This window comes from Carassius gibelio, chromosome B19 (assembly GCF_023724105.1).
Source record: "Carassius gibelio isolate Cgi1373 ecotype wild population from Czech Republic chromosome B19, carGib1.2-hapl.c, whole genome shotgun sequence".
NCBI classification, from domain to species: domain Eukaryota; kingdom Metazoa; phylum Chordata; class Actinopteri; order Cypriniformes; family Cyprinidae; genus Carassius; species Carassius gibelio.
This window is the reverse complement of record NC_068414.1, coordinates 1635654-1655833: the sequence shown is the minus strand read 5'-3', so window position 1 is coordinate 1655833 and position 20180 is coordinate 1635654. Positions and strand designations below refer to the sequence as shown.

Sequence of the window (20180 nt, the reverse complement as noted above, 5' to 3'; positions counted from 1 at the left end):
GTGTTGCAAGTGTTATGCGACTTCAGCTAATGATGGGTCCATCCGAAATTATTCCATCCAAAAGTTTTGGGTGGAGGCACAGGTCACAGAGGGAGTTCTGCTTCGACGTCAGCCCGAGCCAAAGGATATGCGTTGGCCGGGAATCGAATCCGGGTCAACTGCTTGGAAGGCAGCTATGCTCACCACTATACCACCAACGCAGTCAGCAGTCAGCAACTTGCGCCGTCACTAAGAAGGCTCGAAGTGCACGAGTCGCCGATAGGGCTAGAGGAGCAGATGAGATCTTTGTTTGGACCCGTCACTAAAGAGAGCCTTCAAGAATTTGCATCCCGTCACGTACAAGAAAGCGCTGCCTTCCCATCCGGCTAAATAAACACGAAGTGGTCAAACGCAGAGAGTGCCTATTCAGACGATGACCAGTGGCAAGCCCTCTCGCAGCATGCTGCCGGACGGTCAAACTGATTCTGCTCTTGACATTTCGATGTAGCTCTGCTGTGAGCAGAGCACCCAAAAATACAGGTCACTCGCAAAAGTTCCCCTCCACGGAAATCTTTAGTAAAAGGCGAAAGATTTATGCGACAATGAAGAGAAACTCGAGCTGTGTCTCCAAACCCTCGGGCCTGTGCGCTGCCTCTGTTAAACTACTACGCTCGCCAAGGGTCATCAAGGGTGACAATGCCTGCCCACATGTGTTTAGTCAGCACCCCCCCCCCCCCCACTCCAAAAGGGAGGAGTAAAACTCAAAAAAGTCCTCTCGGTCCACCAATAACCAAAAGCCCAATCAAGGCAATCTCTTTCTCATGCCTCTATCTGAAAAGTTGGATAAAATCTTATATGAAAAAAAAAGTCTTTTAAGGAAATCCCTTATTCCGAGGTCACCGTAGCCACCAGATCCAGTCTGTATCCGCTTCAGTCACCCGGATCCAGTCCGTATCCAGAGAAGATGGTGGATCAACACCTAGAAAGGACCTCTATGGCCCAGAAACACAGCGGAGACCGTGACAACTAGATGAGCCGCAGATACAAATCCCTTGTAAAGACCACCTGGACAAGACCACAGGAAACAGATGATTCTTCTGCACAGTCTGACATTCCTGCAGCCTGGAGCTGATCTACTGGTTTCGTCTGACAAGGGGAGAACTGTCTCCCCGACTGAGCCTGGTTTCTCACCGGGTTTTTTCTCCATCCTTTCACCGATCGAGTTTTGGTTTCTTCCCTCTGTCGCTTCTGGCAGGCGGAGCTGGGGACACTTCATGTACAGCGATATCGTTGACTTGATTGCAAATTATTGCACAGATACTATTTAAACTGAACTTAGCTGAATGATGTCATCAAAGAGTTCAATAACGAAATGCCTTTAACTGTCATTTTGCTTTTTGACGCACTGTGTTCCTAATTAATGTTGTTCAGTTGCATTGACGCAATACTTTCTGTTTAAAGCGCAATTTAAAAAAAAAAAAAAAAAAAAGAGTCCAAACAATGACCCCTGCTACGGGTAGTGTTCCAAGTGTTATGCGACTTCAGCAAATGATGGGTCCATCAGAAATTTTACGGTGCTAGGGCTGGGTCTGCGTCAGAAGAAGCCATGCATTGTTTAGTTATGTCAGTGCAGTGCCGTCAGTTGGGGGAGAAACGGCAGCATGCACGGCTCCTCGTTAGTATAGTGGACAGTATCTCCGCCTGTCACGCGGAAGACCGGGGTTCGATTCCCCGACGGGGAGAGCTGGTTCTTTTCGTCTTCCGAATGATCCATCCAAAATGTTTGGTTGGAGTCGCAGGTCACAGAAGGAGTTCTGCTTCGACGTCAGCCCGAGCCAAAGGACATGCGTTGGCCGGGAATCGAACCCGGGTCAACTGCTTGGAAGGCAGCTATGCTCACCACTATACCACCAACGCAGGCGGAAGTCAGTAGCTTTATTGACGCACTGTGTTCCTAATAAATGTTGTTCAGTTGCATTGACACAATACTTTTTGTTTAAAGCGCAATTAAAAAAAAAAAAAAAAAAAAAAAAGAGTCCAAACAATGACCCCTGCTACCGGTAGTGTTGCAAGTGTTATGCGACTTCAGCTAATGATGGGTCCATCCGAAATTATTCCATCCAAAAGTTTTGGGTGGAGGCACAGGTCACAGAGGGAGTTCTGCTTCGACGTCAGCCCGAGCCAAAGGATATGCGTTGGCCGGGAATCGAATCCGGGTCAACTGCTTGGAAGGCAGCTATGCTCACCACTATACCACCAACGCAGTCAGCAGTCAGCAACTTGCGCCGTCACTAAGAAGGCTCGAAGTGCACGAGTCGCCGATAGGGCTAGAGGAGCAGATGAGATCTTTGTTTGGACCCGTCACTAAAGAGAGCCTTCAAGAATTTGCATCCCGTCACGTACAAGAAAGCGCTGCCTTTCCATCCGGCTAAATAAACACGAAGTGGTCAAACGCAGAGAGTGCCTATAATAACCAAAAGCCCAATAAAGGCAATCTCTTTCTCATGCCTCTATCTGAAAAGTTGGATAAAATCTTATATGAAAAAAAAAGTCTTTTAAAGAAATCCCTTATTCCGAGGTCACCGTAGCCACCAGATCCAGTCTGTATCCGCTTCAGTCACCCGGATCCAGTCCGTATCCAGAGAAGATGGTGGATCAACACCTAGAAAGGACCTCTATGGCCCAGAAACACAGCGGAGACCGTGACAACTAGATGAGCCGCAGATACAAATCCCTTGTAAAGACCACCTGGACAAGACCACAGGAAACAGATGATTCTTCTGCACAGTCTGACATTCCTGCAGCCTGGAGCTGATCTACTGGTTTCGTCTGACAAGGGGAGAACTGTCTCCCCGACTGAGCCTGGTTTCTCACCGGGTTTTTTCTCCATCCTTTCACCGATCGAGTTTTGGTTTCTTGCCTCTGTCGCTTCTGGCAGGCGGAGCTGGGGACACTTCATGTACAGCGATATCGTTGACTTGATTGCAAATTATTGCACAGATACTATTTAAACTGAACTTAGCTGAATGATGTCATCAAAGAGTTCAATAACGAAATGCCTTTAACTGTCATTTTGCTTTTTGACGCACTGTGTTCCTAATTAATGTTGTTCAGTTGCATTGACGCAATACTTTTTGTTTAAAGCGCAATTTAAAAAAAAAAAAAAAAAAAAAGAGTCCAAACAATGACCCCTGCTACGGGTAGTGTTCCAAGTGTTATGCGACTTCAGCTAATGATGGGTCCATCAGAAATTTTACGGTGCTAGGGCTGGGTCTGCGTCAGAAGAAGCCATGCATTGTTTAGTTATGTCAGTGCAGTGCCGTCAGTTGGGGGAGAAACGGCAGCATGCACGGCTCCTCGTTAGTATAGTGGACAGTATCTCCGCCTGTCACGCGGAAGACCGGGGTTCGATTCCCCGACGGGGAGAGCTGGTTCTTTTCGTCTTCCGAATGATCCATCCAAAATGTTTGGTTGGAGTCGCAGGTCACAGAAGGAGTTCTGCTTCGACGTCAGCCCGAGCCAAAGGACATGCGTTGGCCGGGAATCGAACCCGGGTCAACTGCTTGGAAGGCAGCTATGCTCACCACTATACCACCAACGCAGGCGGAAGTCAGTAGCTTTATTGACGCACTGTGTTCCTAATAAATGTTGTTCAGTTGCATTGACACAATACTTTTTGTTTAAAGCGCAATTAAAAAAAAAAAAAAAAAAAAAAAGAGTCCAAACAATGACCCCTGCTACCGGTAGTGTTGCAAGTGTTATGCGACTTCAGCTAATGATGGGTCCATCCGAAATTATTCCATCCAAAAGTTTTGGGTGGAGGCACAGGTCACAGAGGGAGTTCTGCTTCGACGTCAGCCCGAGCCAAAGGACATGCGCACTGCTCTCTCCAACTGCTTGGAAGGCAGCTATGCTCACCACTATACCACCAACGCAGTCAGCAGTCAGCAACTTGCGCCGTCACTAAGAAGGCTCGAAGTGCACGAGTCGCCGATAGGGCTAGAGGAGCAGATGAGATCTTTGTTTGGACCCGTCACTAAAGAGAGCCTTCAAGAATTTGCATCCCGTCACGTACAAGAAAGCGCTGCCTTCCCATCCGGCTAAATAAACACGAAGTGGTCAAACGCAGAGAGTGCCTATAATAACCAAAAGCCCAATCAAGGCAATCTCTTTCTCATGCCTCTATCTGAAAAGTTGGATAAAATCTTATATGAAAAAAAAAGTCTTTTAAAGAAATCCCTTATTCCGAGGTCACCGTAGCCACCAGATCCAGTCTGTATCCGCTTCAGTCACCCGGATCCAGTCCGTATCCAGAGAAGATGGTGGATCAACACCTAGAAAGGACCTCTATGGCCCAGAAACACAGCGGAGACCGTGACAACTAGATGAGCCGCAGATACAAATCCCTTGTAAAGACCACCTGGACAAGACCACAGGAAACAGATGATTCTTCTGCACAGTCTGACATTCCTGCAGCCTGGAGCTGATCTACCGGTTTCGTCTGACAAGGGGAGAACTGTCTCCCCGACTGAGCCTGGTTTCTCACCGGGTTTTTTCTCCATCCTTTCACCGATCGAGTTTTGGTTTCTTGCCTCTGTCGCTTCTGGCAGGCGGAGCTGGGGACACTTCATGTACAGCGATATCGTTGACTTGATTGCAAATTATTGCACAGATACTATTTAAACTGAACTTAGCTGAATGATGTCATCAAAGAGTTCAATAACGAAATGCCTTTAACTGTCATTTTGCTTTTTGACGCACTGTGTTCCTAATTAATGTTGTTCAGTTGCATTGACGCAATACTTTTTGTTTAAAGCGCAATTTAAAAAAAAAAAAAAAAAAAAAAGAGTCCAAACAATGACCCCTGCTACGGGTAGTGTTCCAAGTGTTATGCGACTTCAGCTAATGATGGGTCCATCAGAAATTTTACGGTGCTAGGGCTGGGTCTGCGTCAGAAGAAGCCATGCATTGTTTAGTTATGTCAGTGCAGTGCCGTCAGTTGGGGGAGAAACGGCAGCATGCACGGCTCCTCGTTAGTATAGTGGACAGTATCTCCGCCTGTCACGCGGAAGACCGGGGTTCGATTCCCCGACGGGGAGAGCTGGTTCTTTTCGTCTTCCGAATGATCCATCCAAAATGTTTGGTTGGAGTCGCAGGTCACAGAAGGAGTTCTGCTTCGACGTCAGCCCGAGCCAAAGGACATGCGTTGGCCGGGAATCGAACCCGGGTCAACTGCTTGGAAGGCAGCTATGCTCACCACTATACCACCAACGCAGGCGGAAGTCAGTAGCTTTATTGACGCACTGTGTTCCTAATAAATGTTGTTCAGTTGCATTGACACAATACTTTTTGTTTAAAGCGCAATTAAAAAAAAAAAAAAAAAAAAAAAGAGTCCAAACAATGACCCCTGCTACCGGTAGTGTTGCAAGTGTTATGCGACTTCAGCTAATGATGGGTCCATCCGAAATTATTCCATCCAAAAGTTTTGGGTGGAGGCACAGGTCACAGAGGGAGTTCTGCTTCGACGTCAGCCCGAGCCAAAGGACATGCGCACTGCTCTCTCCAACTGCTTGGAAGGCAGCTATGCTCACCACTATACCACCAACGCAGTCAGCAGTCAGCAACTTGCGCCGTCACTAAGAAGGCTCGAAGTGCACGAGTCGCCGATAGGGCTAGAGGAGCAGATGAGATCTTTGTTTGGACCCGTCACTAAAGAGAGCCTTCAAGAATTTGCATCCCGTCACGTACAAGAAAGCGCTGCCTTCCCATCCGGCTAAATAAACACGAAGTGGTCAAACGCAGAGAGTGCCTATAATAACCAAAAGCCCAATCAAGGCAATCTCTTTCTCATGCCTCTATCTGAAAAGTTGGATAAAATCTTATATGAAAAAAAAAGTCTTTTAAAGAAATCCCTTATTCCGAGGTCACCGTAGCCACCAGATCCAGTCTGTATCCGCTTCAGTCACCCGGATCCAGTCCGTATCCAGAGAAGATGGTGGATCAACACCTAGAAAGGACCTCTATGGCCCAGAAACACAGCGGAGACCGTGACAACTAGATGAGCCGCAGATACAAATCCCTTGTAAAGACCACCTGGACAAGACCACAGGAAACAGATGATTCTTCTGCACAGTCTGACATTCCTGCAGCCTGGAGCTGATCTACTGGTTTCGTCTGACAAGGGGAGAACTTTCTCCCCGACTGAGCCTGGTTTCTCACCGGGTTTTTTCTCCATCCTTTCACCGATCGAGTTTTGGTTTCTTGCCTCTGTCGCTTCTGGCAGGCGGAGCTGGGGACACTTCAAGTACAGCGATATCGTTGACTTGATTGCAAATTATTGCACAGATACTATTTAAACTGAACTTAGCTGAATGATGTCATCAAAGAGTTCAATAACGAAATGCCTTTAACTGTCATTTTGCTTTTTGACGCACTGTGTTCCTAATTAATGTTGTTCAGTTGCATTGACGCAATACTTTTTGTTTAAAGCGCAATTTAAAAAAAAAAAAAAAAAAAAAAAGAGTCCAAACAATGACCCCTGCTACGGGTAGTGTTCCAAGTGTTATGCGACTTCAGCTAATGATGGGTCCATCAGAAATTTTACGGTGCTAGGGCTGGGTCTGCGTCAGAAGAAGCCATGCATTGTTTAGTTATGTCAGTGCAGTGCCGTCAGTTGGGGGAGAAACGGCAGCATGCACGGCTCCTCGTTAGTATAGTGGACAGTATCTCCGCCTGTCACGCGGAAGACCGGGGTTCGATTCCCCGACGGGGAGAGCTGGTTCTTTTCGTCTTCCGAATGATCCATCCAAAATGTTTGGTTGGAGTCGCAGGTCACAGAAGGAGTTCTGCTTCGACGTCAGCCCGAGCCAAAGGACATGCGTTGGCCGGGAATCGAACCCGGGTCAACTGCTTGGAAGGCAGCTATGCTCACCACTATACCACCAACGCAGGCGGAAGTCAGTAGCTTTATTGACGCACTGTGTTCCTAATAAATGTTGTTCAGTTGCATTGACACAATACTTTTTGTTTAAAGCGCAATTAAAAAAAAAAAAAAAAAAAAAAAAGAGTCCAAACAATGACCCCTGCTACCGGTAGTGTTGCAAGTGTTATGCGACTTCAGCTAATGATGGGTCCATCCGAAATTATTCCATCCAAAAGTTTTGGGTGGAGGCACAGGTCACAGAGGGAGTTCTGCTTCGACGTCAGCCCGAGCCAAAGGATATGCGTTGGCCGGGAATCGAATCCGGGTCAACTGCTTGGAAGGCAGCTATGCTCACCACTATACCACCAACGCAGTCAGCAGTCAGCAACTTGCGCCGTCACTAAGAAGGCTCGAAGTGCACGAGTCGCCGATAGGGCTAGAGGAGCAGATGAGATCTTTGTTTGGACCCGTCACTAAAGAGAGCCTTCAAGAATTTGCATCCCGTCACGTACAAGAAAGCGCTGCCTTCCCATCCGGCTAAATAAACACGAAGTGGTCAAACGCAGAGAGTGCCTATAATAACCAAAAGCCCAATCAAGGCAATCTCTTTCTCATGCCTCTATCTGAAAAGTTGGATAAAATCTTATATGAAAAAAAAAGTCTTTTAAAGAAATCCCTTATTCCGAGGTCACCGTAGCCACCAGATCCAGTCTGTATCCGCTTCAGTCACCCGGATCCAGTCCGTATCCAGAGAAGATGGTGGATCAACACCTAGAAAGGACCTCTATGGCCCAGAAACACAGCGGAAACCGTGACAACTAGATGAGCCGCAGATACAAATCCCTTGTAAAGACCACCTGGACAAGACCACAGGAAACAGATGATTCTTCTGCACAGTCTGACATTCCTGCAGCCTGGAGCTGATCTACTGGTTTCGTCTGACAAGGGGAGAACTGTCTCCCCGACTGAGCCTGGTTTCTCACCGGGTTTTTTCTCCATCCTTTCACCGATCGAGTTTTGGTTTCTTGCCTCTGTCGCTTCTGGCAGGCGGAGCTGGGGACACTTCATGTACAGCGATATCGTTGACTTGATTGCAAATTATTGCACAGATACTATTTAAACTGAACTTAGCTGAATGATGTCATCAAAGAGTTCAATAACGAAATGCCTTTAACTGTCATTTTGCTTTTTGACGCACTGTGTTCCTAATTAATGTTGTTCAGTTGCATTGACGCAATACTTTCTGTTTAAAGCGCAATTTAAAAAAAAAAAAAAAAAAAAAGAGTCCAAACAATGACCCCTGCTACGGGTAGTGTTCCAAGTGTTATGCGACTTCAGCAAATGATGGGTCCATCAGAAATTTTACGGTGCTAGGGCTGGGTCTGCGTCAGAAGAAGCCATGCATTGTTTAGTTATGTCAGTGCAGTGCCGTCAGTTGGGGGAGAAACGGCAGCATGCACGGCTCCTCGTTAGTATAGTGGACAGTATCTCCGCCTGTCACGCGGAAGACCGGGGTTCGATTCCCCGACGGGGAGAGCTGGTTCTTTTCGTCTTCCGAATGATCCATCCAAAATGTTTGGTTGGAGTCGCAGGTCACAGAAGGAGTTCTGCTTCGACGTCAGCCCGAGCCAAAGGACATGCGTTGGCCGGGAATCGAACCCGGGTCAACTGCTTGGAAGGCAGCTATGCTCACCACTATACCACCAACGCAGGCGGAAGTCAGTAGCTTTATTGACGCACTGTGTTCCTAATAAATGTTGTTCAGTTGCATTGACACAATACTTTTTGTTTAAAGCGCAATTAAAAAAAAAAAAAAAAAAAAAAAAAGAGTCCAAACAATGACCCCTGCTACCGGTAGTGTTGCAAGTGTTATGCGACTTCAGCTAATGATGGGTCCATCCGAAATTATTCCATCCAAAAGTTTTGGGTGGAGGCACAGGTCACAGAGGGAGTTCTGCTTCGACGTCAGCCCGAGCCAAAGGATATGCGTTGGCCGGGAATCGAATCCGGGTCAACTGCTTGGAAGGCAGCTATGCTCACCACTATACCACCAACGCAGTCAGCAGTCAGCAACTTGTGCCGTCACTAAGAAGGCTCGAAGTGCACGAGTCGCCGATAGGGCTAGAGGAGCAGATGAGATCTTTGTTTGGACCCGTCACTAAAGAGAGCCTTCAAGAATTTGCATCCCGTCACGTACAAGAAAGCGCTGCCTTCCCATCCGGCTAAATAAACACGAAGTGGTCAAACGCAGAGAGTGCCTATAATAACCAAAAGCCCAATCAAGGCAATCTCTTTCTCATGCCTCTATCTGAAAAGTTGGATAAAATCTTATATGAAAAAAAAAGTCTTTTAAAGAAATCCCTTATTCCGAGGTCACCGTAGCCACCAGATCCAGTCTGTATCCGCTTCAGTCACCCGGATCCAGTCCGTATCCAGAGAAGATGGTGGATCAACACCTAGAAAGGACCTCTATGGCCCAGAAACACAGCGGAGACCGTGACAACTAGATGAGCCGCAGATACAAATCCCTTGTAAAGACCACCTGGACAAGACCACAGGAAACATATGATTCTTCTGCACAGTCTGACATTCCTGCAGCCTGGAGCTGATCTACTGGTTTCGTCTGACAAGGGGAGAACTGTCTCCCCGACTGAGCCTGGTTTCTCACCGGGTTTTTTCTCCATCCTTTCACCGATCGAGTTTTGGTTTCTTGCCTCTGTCGCTTCTGGCAGGCGGAGCTGGGGACACTTCATGTACAGCGATATCGTTGACTTGATTGCAAATTATTGCACAGATACTATTTAAACTGAACTTAGCTGAATGATGTCATCAAAGAGTTCAATAACGAAATGCCTTTAACTGTCATTTTGCTTTTTGACGCACTGTGTTCCTAATTAATGTTGTTCAGTTGCATTGACGCAATACTTTCTGTTTAAAGCGCAATTTAAAAAAAAAAAAAAAAAAAAAAGAGTCCAAACAATGACCCCTGCTACGGGTAGTGTTCCAAGTGTTATGCGACTTCAGCAAATGATGGGTCCATCAGAAATTTTACGGTGCTAGGGCTGGGTCTGCGTCAGAAGAAGCCATGCATTGTTTAGTTATGTCAGTGCAGTGCCGTCAGTTGGGGGAGAAACGGCAGCATGCACGGCTCCTCGTTAGTATAGTGGACAGTATCTCCGCCTGTCACGCGGAAGACCGGGGTTCGATTCCCCGACGGGGAGAGCTGGTTCTTTTCGTCTTCCGAATGATCCATCCAAAATGTTTGGTTGGAGTCGCAGGTCACAGAAGGAGTTCTGCTTCGACGTCAGCCCGAGCCAAAGGACATGCGTTGGCCGGGAATCGAACCCGGGTCAACTGCTTGGAAGGCAGCTATGCTCACCACTATACCACCAACGCAGGCGGAAGTCAGTAGCTTTATTGACGCACTGTGTTCCTAATAAATGTTGTTCAGTTGCATTGACACAATACTTTTTGTTTAAAGCGCAATTAAAAAAAAAAAAAAAAAAAAAAAGAGTCCAAACAATGACCCCTGCTACCGGTAGTGTTGCAAGTGTTATGCGACTTCAGCTAATGATGGGTCCATCCGAAATTATTCCATCCAAAAGTTTTGGGTGGAGGCACAGGTCACAGAGGGAGTTCTGCTTCGACGTCAGCCCGAGCCAAAGGATATGCGTTGGCCGGGAATCGAATCCGGGTCAACTGCTTGGAAGGCAGCTATGCTCACCACTATACCACCAACGCAGTCAGCAGTCAGCAACTTGCGCCGTCACTAAGAAGGCTCGAAGTGCACGAGTCGCCGATAGGGCTAGAGGAGCAGATGAGATCTTTGTTTGGACCCGTCACTAAAGAGAGCCTTCAAGAATTTGCATCCCGTCACGTACAAGAAAGCGCTGCCTTCCCATCCGGCTAAATAAACACGAAGTGGTCAAACGCAGAGAGTGCCTATAATAACCAAAAGCCCAATCAAGGCAATCTCTTTCTCATGCCTCTATCTGAAAAGTTGGATAAAATCTTATATGAAAAAAAAAGTCTTTTAAAGAAATCCCTTATTCCGAGGTCACCGTAGCCACCAGATCCAGTCTGTATCCGCTTCAGTCACCCGGATCCAGTCCGTATCCAGAGAAGATGGTGGATCAACACCTAGAAAGGACCTCTATGGCCCAGAAACACAGCGGAGACCGTGACAACTAGATGAGCCGCAGATACAAATCCCTTGTAAAGACCACCTGGACAAGACCACAGGAAACAGATGATTCTTCTGCACAGTCTGACATTCCTGCAGCCTGGAGCTGATCTACTGGTTTCGTCTGACAAGGGGAGAACTTTCTCCCCGACTGAGCCTGGTTTCTCACCGGGTTTTTTCTCCATCCTTTCACCGATCGAGTTTTGGTTTCTTGCCTCTGTCGCTTCTGGCAGGCGGAGCTGGGGACACTTCAAGTACAGCGATATCGTTGACTTGATTGCAAATTATTGCACAGATACTATTTAAACTGAACTTAGCTGAATGATGTCATCAAAGAGTTCAATAACGAAATGCCTTTAACTGTCATTTTGCTTTTTGACGCACTGTGTTCCTAATTAATGTTGTTCAGTTGCATTGACGCAATACTTTTTGTTTAAAGCGCAATTTAAAAAAAAAAAAAAAAAAAAAAAGAGTCCAAACAATGACCCCTGCTACGGGTAGTGTTCCAAGTGTTATGCGACTTCAGCTAATGATGGGTCCATCAGAAATTTTACGGTGCTAGGGCTGGGTCTGCGTCAGAAGAAGCCATGCATTGTTTAGTTATGTCAGTGCAGTGCCGTCAGTTGGGGGAGAAACGGCAGCATGCACGGCTCCTCGTTAGTATAGTGGACAGTATCTCCGCCTGTCACGCGGAAGACCGGGGTTCGATTCCCCGACGGGGAGAGCTGGTTCTTTTCGTCTTCCGAATGATCCATCCAAAATGTTTGGTTGGAGTCGCAGGTCACAGAAGGAGTTCTGCTTCGACGTCAGCCCGAGCCAAAGGACATGCGTTGGCCGGGAATCGAACCCGGGTCAACTGCTTGGAAGGCAGCTATGCTCACCACTATACCACCAACGCAGGCGGAAGTCAGTAGCTTTATTGACGCACTGTGTTCCTAATAAATGTTGTTCAGTTGCATTGACACAATACTTTTTGTTTAAAGCGCAATTAAAAAAAAAAAAAAAAAAAAAAAAGAGTCCAAACAATGACCCCTGCTACCGGTAGTGTTGCAAGTGTTATGCGACTTCAGCTAATGATGGGTCCATCCGAAATTATTCCATCCAAAAGTTTTGGGTGGAGGCACAGGTCACAGAGGGAGTTCTGCTTCGACGTCAGCCCGAGCCAAAGGATATGCGTTGGCCGGGAATCGAATCCGGGTCAACTGCTTGGAAGGCAGCTATGCTCACCACTATACCACCAACGCAGTCAGCAGTCAGCAACTTGCGCCGTCACTAAGAAGGCTCGAAGTGCACGAGTCGCCGATAGGGCTAGAGGAGCAGATGAGATCTTTGTTTGGACCCGTCACTAAAGAGAGCCTTCAAGAATTTGCATCCCGTCACGTACAAGAAAGCGCTGCCTTCCCATCCGGCTAAATAAACACGAAGTGGTCAAACGCAGAGAGTGCCTATAATAACCAAAAGCCCAATCAAGGCAATCTCTTTCTCATGCCTCTATCTGAAAAGTTGGATAAAATCTTATATGAAAAAAAAAGTCTTTTAAAGAAATCCCTTATTCCGAGGTCACCGTAGCCACCAGATCCAGTCTGTATCCGCTTCAGTCACCCGGATCCAGTCCGTATCCAGAGAAGATGGTGGATCAACACCTAGAAAGGACCTCTATGGCCCAGAAACACAGCGGAAACCGTGACAACTAGATGAGCCGCAGATACAAATCCCTTGTAAAGACCACCTGGACAAGACCACAGGAAACAGATGATTCTTCTGCACAGTCTGACATTCCTGCAGCCTGGAGCTGATCTACTGGTTTCGTCTGACAAGGGGAGAACTGTCTCCCCGACTGAGCCTGGTTTCTCACCGGGTTTTTTCTCCATCCTTTCACCGATCGAGTTTTGGTTTCTTGCCTCTGTCGCTTCTGGCAGGCGGAGCTGGGGACACTTCATGTACAGCGATATCGTTGACTTGATTGCAAATTATTGCACAGATACTATTTAAACTGAACTTAGCTGAATGATGTCATCAAAGAGTTCAATAACGAAATGCCTTTAACTGTCATTTTGCTTTTTGACGCACTGTGTTCCTAATTAATGTTGTTCAGTTGCATTGACGCAATACTTTCTGTTTAAAGCGCAATTTAAAAAAAAAAAAAAAAAAAAAGAGTCCAAACAATGACCCCTGCTACGGGTAGTGTTCCAAGTGTTATGCGACTTCAGCAAATGATGGGTCCATCAGAAATTTTACGGTGCTAGGGCTGGGTCTGCGTCAGAAGAAGCCATGCATTGTTTAGTTATGTCAGTGCAGTGCCGTCAGTTGGGGGAGAAACGGCAGCATGCACGGCTCCTCGTTAGTATAGTGGACAGTATCTCCGCCTGTCACGCGGAAGACCGGGGTTCGATTCCCCGACGGGGAGAGCTGGTTCTTTTCGTCTTCCGAATGATCCATCCAAAATGTTTGGTTGGAGTCGCAGGTCACAGAAGGAGTTCTGCTTCGACGTCAGCCCGAGCCAAAGGACATGCGTTGGCCGGGAATCGAACCCGGGTCAACTGCTTGGAAGGCAGCTATGCTCACCACTATACCACCAACGCAGGCGGAAGTCAGTAGCTTTATTGACGCACTGTGTTCCTAATAAATGTTGTTCAGTTGCATTGACACAATACTTTTTGTTTAAAGCGCAATTAAAAAAAAAAAAAAAAAAAAAAAAAGAGTCCAAACAATGACCCCTGCTACCGGTAGTGTTGCAAGTGTTATGCGACTTCAGCTAATGATGGGTCCATCCGAAATTATTCCATCCAAAAGTTTTGGGTGGAGGCACAGGTCACAGAGGGAGTTCTGCTTCGACGTCAGCCCGAGCCAAAGGATATGCGTTGGCCGGGAATCGAATCCGGGTCAACTGCTTGGAAGGCAGCTATGCTCACCACTATACCACCAACGCAGTCAGCAGTCAGCAACTTGTGCCGTCACTAAGAAGGCTCGAAGTGCACGAGTCGCCGATAGGGCTAGAGGAGCAGATGAGATCTTTGTTTGGACCCGTCACTAAAGAGAGCCTTCAAGAATTTGCATCCCGTCACGTACAAGAAAGCGCTGCCTTCCCATCCGGCTAAATAAACACGAAGTGGTCAAACGCAGAGAGTGCCTATAATAACCAAAAGCCCAATCAAGGCAATCTCTTTCTCATGCCTCTATCTGAAAAGTTGGATAAAATCTTATATGAAAAAAAAAGTCTTTTAAAGAAATCCCTTATTCCGAGGTCACCGTAGCCACCAGATCCAGTCTGTATCCGCTTCAGTCACCCGGATCCAGTCCGTATCCAGAGAAGATGGTGGATCAACACCTAGAAAGGACCTCTATGGCCCAGAAACACAGCGGAGACCGTGACAACTAGATGAGCCGCAGATACAAATCCCTTGTAAAGACCACCTGGACAAGACCACAGGAAACATATGATTCTTCTGCACAGTCTGACATTCCTGCAGCCTGGAGCTGATCTACTGGTTTCGTCTGACAAGGGGAGAACTGTCTCCCCGACTGAGCCTGGTTTCTCACCGGGTTTTTTCTCCATCCTTTCACCGATCGAGTTTTGGTTTCTTGCCTCTGTCGCTTCTGGCAGGCGGAGCTGGGGACACTTCATGTACAGCGATATCGTTGACTTGATTGCAAATTATTGCACAGATACTATTTAAACTGAACTTAGCTGAATGATGTCATCAAAGAGTTCAATAACGAAATGCCTTTAACTGTCATTTTGCTTTTTGACGCACTGTGTTCCTAATTAATGTTGTTCAGTTGCATTGACGCAATACTTTCTGTTTAAAGCGCAATTTAAAAAAAAAAAAAAAAAAAAAAGAGTCCAAACAATGACCCCTGCTACGGGTAGTGTTCCAAGTGTTATGCGACTTCAGCAAATGATGGGTCCATCAGAAATTTTACGGTGCTAGGGCTGGGTCTGCGTCAGAAGAAGCCATGCATTGTTTAGTTATGTCAGTGCAGTGCCGTCAGTTGGGGGAGAAACGGCAGCATGCACGGCTCCTCGTTAGTATAGTGGACAGTATCTCCGCCTGTCACGCGGAAGACCGGGGTTCGATTCCCCGACGGGGAGAGCTGGTTCTTTTCGTCTTCCGAATGATCCATCCAAAATGTTTGGTTGGAGTCGCAGGTCACAGAAGGAGTTCTGCTTCGACGTCAGCCCGAGCCAAAGGACATGCGTTGGCCGGGAATCGAACCCGGGTCAACTGCTTGGAAGGCAGCTATGCTCACCACTATACCACCAACGCAGGCGGAAGTCAGTAGCTTTATTGACGCACTGTGTTCCTAATAAATGTTGTTCAGTTGCATTGACACAATACTTTTTGTTTAAAGCGCAATTAAAAAAAAAAAAAAAAAAAAAAAGAGTCCAAACAATGACCCCTGCTACCGGTAGTGTTGCAAGTGTTATGCGACTTCAGCTAATGATGGGTCCATCCGAAATTATTCCATCCAAAAGTTTTGGGTGGAGGCACAGGTCACAGAGGGAGTTCTGCTTCGACGTCAGCCCGAGCCAAAGGATATGCGTTGGCCGGGAATCGAATCCGGGTCAACTGCTTGGAAGGCAGCTATGCTCACCACTATACCACCAACGCAGTCAGCAGTCAGCAACTTGCGCCGTCACTAAGAAGGCTCGAAGTGCACGAGTCGCCGATAGGGCTAGAGGAGCAGATGAGATCTTTGTTTGGACCCGTCACTAAAGAGAGCCTTCAAGAATTTGCATCCCGTCACGTACAAGAAAGCGCTGCCTTCCCATCCGGCTAAATAAACACGAAGTGGTCAAACGCAGAGAGTGCCTATAATAACCAAAAGCCCAATCAAGGCAATCTCTTTCTCATGCCTCTATCTGAAAAGTTGGATAAAATCTTATATGAAAAAAAAAGTCTTTTAAAGAAATCCCTTATTCCGAGGTCACCGTAGCCACCAGATCCAGTCTGTATCCGCTTCAGTCACCCGGATCCAGTCCGTATCCAGAGAAGATGGTGGATCAACACCTAGAAAGGACCTCTATGGCCCAGAAACACAGCGGAGACCGTGACAACTAGATGAGCCGCAGATACAAATCCCTTGTAAAGACCACCTGGACAAGACCACAGGAAACAGATGATTCTTCTGCACAGTCTGACATTCCTGCAGCCTGGAGCTGATCTACTGGTTTCGTCTGACAAGGGGAGAACTGTCTCCCCGACTGAGCCTGGTTTCTCACCGGGTTTTTTCTCCATCCTTTCACCGATCGAGTTTTGGTTTCTTGCCTCTGTCGCTTCTGGCAGGCGGAGCTGGGGACACTTCAAGTACAGCGATATCGTTGACTTGATTGCAAATTATTGCACAGATACTATTTAAACTGAACTTAGCTGAATGATGTCATCAAAGAGTTCAATAACGAAATGCCTTTAACTGTCATTTTGCTTTTTGACGCACTGTGTTCCTAATTAATGTTGTTCAGTTGCATTGACGCAATACTTTTTGTTTAAAGCGCAATTTAAAAAAAAAAAAAAAAAAAAAAAGAGTCCAAACAATGACCCCTGCTACGGGTAGTGTTCCAAGTGTTATGCGACTTCAGCTAATGATGGGTCCATCAGAAATTTTACGGTGCTAGGGCTGGGTCTGCGTCAGAAGAAGCCATGCATTGTTTAGTTATGTCAGTGCAGTGCCGTCAGTTGGGGGAGAAACGGCAGCATGCACGGCTCCTCGTTAGTATAGTGGACAGTATCTCCGCCTGTCACGCGGAAGACCGGGGTTCGATTCCCCGACGGGGAGAGCTGGTTCTTTTCGTCTTCCGAATGATCCATCCAAAATGTTTGGTTGGAGTCGCAGGTCACAGAAGGAGTTCTGCTTCGACGTCAGCCCGAGCCAAAGGACATGCGTTGGCCGGGAATCGAACCCGGGTCAACTGCTTGGAAGGCAGCTATGCTCACCACTATACCACCAACGCAGGCGGAAGTCAGTAGCTTTATTGACGCACTGTGTTCCTAATAAATGTTGTTCAGTTGCATTGACACAATACTTTTTGTTTAAAGCGCAATTAAAAAAAAAATAAAAAAAAAAGAGTCCAAACAATGACCCCTGCTACCGGTAGTGTTGCAAGTGTTATGCGACTTCAGCTAATGATGGGTCCATCCGAAATTATTCCATCCAAAAGTTTTGGGTGGAGGCACAGGTCACAGAGGGAGTTCTGCTTCGACGTCAGCCCGAGCCAAAGGATATGCGTTGGCCGGGAATCGAATCCGGGTCAACTGCTTGGAAGGCAGCTATGCTCACCACTATACCACCAACGCAGTCAGCAGTCAGCAACTTGCGCCGTCACTAAGAAGGCTCGAAGTGCACGAGTCGCCGATAGGGCTAGAGGAGCAGATGAGATCTTTGTTTGGACCCGTCACTAAAGAGAGCCTTCAAGAATTTGCATCCCGTCACGTACAAGAAAGCGCTGCCTTCCCATCCGGCTAAATAAACACGAAGTGGTCAAACGCAGAGAGTGCCTATTCAGACGATGACCAGTGGCAAGCCCTCTCGCAGCATGCTGCCGGACGGTCAAACTGATTCTGCTCTTGACATTTCGATGTAGCTCTGCTGTGAGCAGAGCACCCAAAAATACAGGTCACTCGCAAAAGTTCCCCTCCACGGAAATCTTTAGTAAAAGGCGAAAGATTTATGCGACAATGAAGAGAAACTCGAGCTGTGTCTCCAAACCCTCGGGCCTGTGCGCTGCCTCTGTTAAACTACTACGCTCGCCAAGGGTCATCAAGGGTGACAATGCCTGCCCACATGTGTTTAGTCAGCACCCCCCCCCCCCCACTCCAAAAGGGAGGAGTAAAACTCAAAAAAGTCCTCTCGGTCCACCAATAACCAAAAGCCCAATCAAGGCAATCTCTTTCTCATGCCTCTATCTGAAAAGTTGGATAAAATCTTATATGAAAAAAAAAGTCTTTTAAGGAAATCCCTTATTCCGAGGTCACCGTAGCCACCAGATCCAGTCTGTATCCGCTTCAGTCACCCGGATCCAGTCCGTATCCAGAGAAGATGGTGGATCAACACCTAGAAAGGACCTCTATGGCCCAGAAACACAGCGGAGACCGTGACAACTAGATGAGCCGCAGATACAAATCCCTTGTAAAGACCACCTGGACAAGACCACAGGAAACAGATGATTCTTCTGCACAGTCTGACATTCCTGCAGCCTGGAGCTGATCTACTGGTTTCGTCTGACAAGGGGAGAACTGTCTCCCCGACTGAGCCTGGTTTCTCACCGGGTTTTTTCTCCATCCTTTCACCGATCGAGTTTTGGTTTCTTCCCTCTGTCGCTTCTGGCAGGCGGAGCTGGGGACACTTCATGTACAGCGATATCGTTGACTTGATTGCAAATTATTGCACAGATACTATTTAAACTGAACTTAGCTGAATGATGTCATCAAAGAGTTCAATAACGAAATGCCTTTAACTGTCATTTTGCTTTTTGACGCACTGTGTTCCTAATTAATGTTGTTCAGTTGCATTGACGCAATACTTTTTGTTTAAAGCGCAATTAAAAAAAAAAAAAAAAAAAAAAGAGTCCAAACAATGACCCCTGCTACGGGTAGTGTTCCAAGTGTTATGCGACTTCAGCTAATGATGGGTCCATCAGAAATTTTACGGTGCTAGGGCTGGGTCTGCGTCAGAAGAAGCCATGCATTGTTTAGTTATGTCAGTGCAGTGCCGTCAGTTGGGGGAGAAACGGCAGCATGCACGGCTCCTCGTTAGTATAGTGGACAGTATCTCCGCCTGTCACGCGGAAGACCGGGGTTCGATTCCCCGACGGGGAGAGCTGGTTCTTTTCGTCTTCCGAATGATCCATCCAAAATGTTTGGTTGGAGTCGCAGGTCACAGAAGGAGTTCTGCTTCGACGTCAGCCCGAGCCAAAGGACATGCGTTGGCCGGGAATCGAACCCGGGTCAACTGCTTGGAAGGCAGCTATGCTCACCACTATACCACCAACGCAGGCGGAAGTCAGTAGCTTTATTGACGCACTGTGTTCCTAATAAATGTTGTTCAGTTGCATTGACACAATACTTTTTGTTTAAAGCGCAATTAAAAAAAAAAAAAAAAAAAAAAAGAGTCCAAACAATGACCCCTGCTACCGGTAGTGTTGCAAGTGTTATGCGACTTCAGCTAATGATGGGTCCATCCGAAATTATTCCATCCAAAAGTTTTGGGTGGAGGCACAGGTCACAGAGGGAGTTCTGCTTCGACGTCAGCCCGAGCCAAAGGACATGCGCACTGCTCTCTCCAACTGCTTGGAAGGCAGCTATGCTCACCACTATACCACCAACGCAGTCAGCAGTCAGCAACTTGCGCCGTCACTAAGAAGGCTCGAAGTGCACGAGTCGCCGATAGGGCTAGAGGAGCAGATGAGATCTTTGTTTGGACCCGTCACTAAAGAGAGCCTTCAAGAATTTGCATCCCGTCACGTACAAGAAAGCGCTGCCTTCCCATCCGGCTAAATAAACACGAAGTGGTCAAACGCAGAGAGTGCCTATAATAACCAAAAGCCCAATCAAGGCAATCTCTTTCTCATGCCTCTATCTGAAAAGTTGGATAAAATCTTATATGAAAAAAAAAGTCTTTTAAAGAAATCCCTTATTCCGAGGTCACCGTAGCCACCAGATCCAGTCTGTATCCGCTTCAGTCACCCGGATCCAGTCCGTATCCAGAGAAGATGGTGGATCAACACCTAGAAAGGACCTCTATGGCCCAGAAACACAGCGGAGACCGTGACAACTAGATGAGCCGCAGATACAAATCCCTTGTAAAGACCACCTGGACAAGACCACAGGAAACAGATGATTCTTCTGCACAGTCTGACATTCCTGCAGCCTGGAGCTGATCTACTGGTTTCGTCTGACAAGGGGAGAACTGTCTCCCCGACTGAGCCTGGTTTCTCACCGGGTTTTTTCTCCATCCTTTCACCGATCGAGTTTTGGTTTCTTGCCTCTGTCGCTTCTGGCAGGCGGAGCTGGGGACACTTCATGTACAGCGATATCGTTGACTTGATTGCAAATTATTGCACAGATACTATTTAAACTGAACTTAGCTGAATGATGT

General features: G+C 47.1%; 13 non-coding genes across 13 annotated transcripts; 11 read left to right on the top strand and 2 right to left on the bottom strand.

Annotated features, from left to right (window-relative positions):
• Positions 1-485: 485 nt before the first annotated feature.
• LOC127980485 (U5 spliceosomal RNA) lies at positions 486-600 on the bottom strand. Its single transcript, XR_008159508.1, has one exon. It is a non-coding gene; the product is annotated as a U5 spliceosomal RNA (small nuclear RNA).
• A 1049-nt stretch (positions 601-1649) lies between these two features.
• Positions 1650-1721, top strand: trnad-guc (transfer RNA aspartic acid (anticodon GUC)). The gene has a single exon. It is a non-coding gene; the product is annotated as a tRNA-Asp (tRNA).
• Positions 1722-3333: 1612 nt separating this feature from the next.
• On the top strand, positions 3334-3405 carry trnad-guc (transfer RNA aspartic acid (anticodon GUC)). The gene has a single exon. It is a non-coding gene; the product is annotated as a tRNA-Asp (tRNA).
• A 1601-nt stretch (positions 3406-5006) lies between these two features.
• trnad-guc (transfer RNA aspartic acid (anticodon GUC)) lies at positions 5007-5078 on the top strand. Its single transcript has one exon. It is a non-coding gene; the product is annotated as a tRNA-Asp (tRNA).
• Positions 5079-6680: 1602 nt separating this feature from the next.
• Positions 6681-6752, top strand: trnad-guc (transfer RNA aspartic acid (anticodon GUC)). Its single transcript has one exon. It is a non-coding gene; the product is annotated as a tRNA-Asp (tRNA).
• Positions 6753-8364: 1612 nt separating this feature from the next.
• Positions 8365-8436, top strand: trnad-guc (transfer RNA aspartic acid (anticodon GUC)). The gene has a single exon. It is a non-coding gene; the product is annotated as a tRNA-Asp (tRNA).
• Positions 8437-10050: 1614 nt separating this feature from the next.
• On the top strand, positions 10051-10122 carry trnad-guc (transfer RNA aspartic acid (anticodon GUC)). The gene has a single exon. It is a non-coding gene; the product is annotated as a tRNA-Asp (tRNA).
• Positions 10123-11735: 1613 nt separating this feature from the next.
• On the top strand, positions 11736-11807 carry trnad-guc (transfer RNA aspartic acid (anticodon GUC)). Its single transcript has one exon. It is a non-coding gene; the product is annotated as a tRNA-Asp (tRNA).
• Positions 11808-13419: 1612 nt separating this feature from the next.
• trnad-guc (transfer RNA aspartic acid (anticodon GUC)) lies at positions 13420-13491 on the top strand. The gene has a single exon. It is a non-coding gene; the product is annotated as a tRNA-Asp (tRNA).
• Positions 13492-15105: 1614 nt separating this feature from the next.
• Positions 15106-15177, top strand: trnad-guc (transfer RNA aspartic acid (anticodon GUC)). Its single transcript has one exon. It is a non-coding gene; the product is annotated as a tRNA-Asp (tRNA).
• A 1613-nt stretch (positions 15178-16790) lies between these two features.
• Positions 16791-16862, top strand: trnad-guc (transfer RNA aspartic acid (anticodon GUC)). Its single transcript has one exon. It is a non-coding gene; the product is annotated as a tRNA-Asp (tRNA).
• Positions 16863-17665: 803 nt separating this feature from the next.
• On the bottom strand, positions 17666-17780 carry LOC127980484 (U5 spliceosomal RNA). Its single transcript, XR_008159507.1, has one exon. It is a non-coding gene; the product is annotated as a U5 spliceosomal RNA (small nuclear RNA).
• Positions 17781-18829: 1049 nt separating this feature from the next.
• trnad-guc (transfer RNA aspartic acid (anticodon GUC)) lies at positions 18830-18901 on the top strand. Its single transcript has one exon. It is a non-coding gene; the product is annotated as a tRNA-Asp (tRNA).
• The last annotated feature ends 1279 nt before the right edge of the window (positions 18902-20180 follow it).